Genomic DNA, 3,883 nt, shown 5'->3' with positions numbered 1-3,883 from the left:
ATTCAATAGACATAGGAACATCTTTGATTTTTTTTTTTTTCACCTCCTATAAAGCATACTGGAATTTGGAGCCAAATATAGAAGATTTTTTATCCGAAGTGGAAACCTCAGTTTAGCCCAACCTCTATGAGAGAGCTTGGAGGGGAGCTTTTCCTTAATTTGGAAACAGGAATTAACATGAAGAGTTATGGAAAAGGTAAACACGATTTAATAATGAGCCCCAAAGTCTCTCTGGAGCTGTTAGAGACTCACCCAGTGGGGTAGCTGTAATTCTGTCTAATGGCCAAACGCTGCTAGAAAAGCAAGTTCCCTTGACCTTGTGAGACCCGAGATGCCTCAGCTCTTTCTAGACTGTGATTACTAATTTCTAAAAGCCTCCCCAGGGAAAGAGCACATCCTCAATAAACACGCTGCCTGTTTAACACTAAAGGCACCCCATTATCTGTTACACTAATAAGCCTACAAAGCAACAGACTGAGCATGAGCAGCACAATTTCAGGACACCTTTTAATTGCAATAGTAAATAAGAGCAGCTCTCCCTAATCCTCACAATGACAGGGTACCACACTTCTCATCCTCAAGTGCTGCTCAGAAGTGCTGCTCTTCCAGCACTTGCCTAATGGTCCTTTTCAGAATGGGGTCAGGTCATTAGCTCTTCTGCAGACCTGCCATAATACCGGTTTCTAAATTACTGCGCTGTTCTGCAGCTCAGACCAAGCACAGTGTACTGTTGCTAGAAATCCCAAAGGGTGGTTTTCTACCTTGCTGACTTGGATGCCTCTTAACAAGACAAGCAGCTCAGTAGTAGACCACTGTCCCTTGGCTAACCTCTGCAGCTATGTATGAACAGCAATTCTCAGCCTCAGTAGCCTTGGAGTCTGACTTAAAATAGGCAGATAAGAGAGAAAAAACAAGAAAATAGTAGAAATTGCCAGAAACTGAAAAGTCACAAGAGCTCTAACCACAATCGAGCACATAGGACTCAATGCAAATCTGCAGATAAGAGAGCAGAATCTATCAAGTTGTCCTCTTTAAATAAACTTTTGGTAAGACTTTAGGACAGCAAAGGAGAATTTTACATATGGATTCTCATCCTAAAATAGAACAAGCCAAATTGAGACTAAGGAATTTGAGTTTTTAGGGCTATATATAACTCAGTTATAGGGTTATATAAATAGCTCAATTCTTCTATACATTACCTCACACACCAGTAAGTTAAAGTAGTTCTTATTACTAACCCTAATCCTTTCCTGACTGCTGAACTCCAGCTGAACGGCCTTTCTCCTGCATCAGTCCAAGTAGAAATTCATTCTCCGACAACCTCATGACCCATTCTTGGTATGCAATCTCCTTCACGTGATCTCTGCTTGGGAAACAGCTCTCCTTCCCTTTTCTCAGTTCATATCAGAAAGTAGCCAGATACCAGTTATCTCTCTTCTCCCAGGCTGTCCCTTGGCACTGTGGATGGACCTGTGTGCTATGGGATATAAGCAGCAGCAAAGGATTTAGAGCACAGTTCAGCTGCTTTGGGTTTTACAGCTATTTTTTTACCAAAACCTCAGTGCTCTCCTCTGCACTATGTTTCACAAAATTTGTAGTGATGATTATACCCAGTTGTGCTCCATGTTTCCCCCTTTACATTTTCCTGCCCCGAAACACATTTAAAGTCAACTCACCATAAATTTTTAAGAACCACCACTAGATTAATATTCACAAAGCTTTGTCTTCATAAAGCACCAGGTGCTAAAAGTGCTTGTGCTCTTCTTTTGAGACACTACTAACCTCATGCATTCTGGCTGCATTCACACTAGGATTTAAATCACTCACGAAGTAGAGTTACAAAACAAAACCCTCCTTAAATGTGGATTTAACATATGCATAAGCATTCATCCTTTTTCTTCCACTAATCATTCCTTTTCAGTATCTTCATAATAGATGTCAGTACTGTCCTTTAACAGTCCCTGAACCCACAATGAGCATTTAAAAGCTAATCAAATAAATGATATAAAATAATTGGAATATTTTTGCCAGCTCATGTGCTGTCCTTATCACATTCAAGAGGAAAAAAAAGTAACCAAAGTTATTATTCTATCATGGTAGACACACTAACCTCTCGAATATCTTATGGACTAACGGGACACTTGCATAACCTCATGGGTAAGCAGATAACCTAGAAATGCACCAAGCAACCAAGCAGAGAAGTAAAAATTTGGTTTATTAAGAATCATTTCTTCCACCAGCATATTACGGGAAACAAAGTTTACTAAAAGCTTAAAGTTGGATTAGAAATTAAAGAAGGATCCAAGCACTGAGAGTGTTTCCTCCACTAAAGCATTTTCACATGAATCTCGAACAGAGCACTAAGCCACTGCAGGCTCATGCTTTCATAGAGGGACTCAGCCAGAGCAGCTAGTGTCACAGCTGAGGAACATCTGCACTCCTGAATACTCAGAGAACAGCCCTGTTCTCTGCTGAGCCAGAATCTTGCAAGAACACAGCCATCTTCAGTGTTTTACCCAGGCTGCTTCAGGGATGGAAAAATAAACACAGCAGATAGCAACACTTTTAGGATCACTCAAGCTTGCATCAAATTCTGGAAGTAACTCAGCCAGCATCAGAGCCCTCAAGCCACTGCAATATCAGCCCTTCCTCCCACAGCCCAAGGTGTCCACTACAAAGGTCAAGAATGACATATCCATCTCCATTTTTGCCTTTTGTAGCTATAGACAAGTGAAACAATGAATGCTCCCTGGACTAAGTCCAGCCTATCCTATAGCCTCTAGGCTATGCTATATGCTGAAGTTAAACTTAGCTTTTCCTTCTAATTACATATGCACACGTGAAACTCTGCACTTTCACTATGTCCAGTAGTATCCATGCACTAGGACATGTGGATGAACATATTTATGCACTTCATGTAGCAGTTACTGCCACTGGATACAGAACCCAACTGGCAGATGCAATGATCGTTGTGGCACACAGTTAAACGTACTGCTATGGATTAGCAGGAGTTTTGACATGTTGCCTGAATGGTACTAAACAGATTCTCCCACAGCACATTCCAGCATACAGCCTGCCTACCTGAAAAGGAAGCCACTCAAATAAAAACCTCTAAAAGATTGAAAAGAACCCTTTAAGTTGCATCTACCTACAGCAGGAGGGTCCCATTCTGTAATAAAGATCACAATATTGGCTATACGTTGCATAGTCCAATGCTCCAGTACATTCGTTTCCAGAAACCATATTCTCAGTGCAGATCAAAGTGGAGCTGGATGTGGATGAAGTAAACATGAGCAAAATGCTTCTGAAAGAAGCTTGAGCATTGTGTAGCAAGTACTAGATAAGGAGAGCTTTATTACCATAACAAAACCCAATTGCTATCTTTACTAAATGAAGAATACAGCTGTATAGTCCTAAGAAGCATCAGAACAAAAAAAATAAAAGAAAACCACTCTTAATGGAAGAGTCACTGAGAAAAGAGTTAGTGTTTTCAGAAAAATATTGCAGTTTCCTAACCAGATTTGTTGGGGCTGTTGAACACACTAATCTGGATTGCCAAGTATGGAGTAATGGTAATCCTAAGTAAACACAAACCCCTCTTCTCCTGATGCTTAACTCTAATTAAGCACAGAATAGCACTTGCAGCAATTAATAGACCAGCAGTCAGTAACTGCTCATCCAGTAATTAATAGACCAGAGTCAATAACATGAAGCTGAGCCAGTCTCCCATATCAAAAAATTACAGAATCATTCAAGAAACTAATAGGCTAAGTCATTTCTGTACACTATGGTCCGTATCAGGTATGATTCATCCATAAACCAAAATTTATTCAGTATTTAATGTTCATATGCTGCTATGATAAATGGACTATTTAACACCAGC

The sequence above is a fragment of the Strigops habroptila genome, chromosome 2, assembly GCF_004027225.2.
Source record: "Strigops habroptila isolate Jane chromosome 2, bStrHab1.2.pri, whole genome shotgun sequence".
NCBI classification, from domain to species: domain Eukaryota; kingdom Metazoa; phylum Chordata; class Aves; order Psittaciformes; family Psittacidae; genus Strigops; species Strigops habroptila.
Note: the sequence above shows the minus strand (reverse complement) of the source record.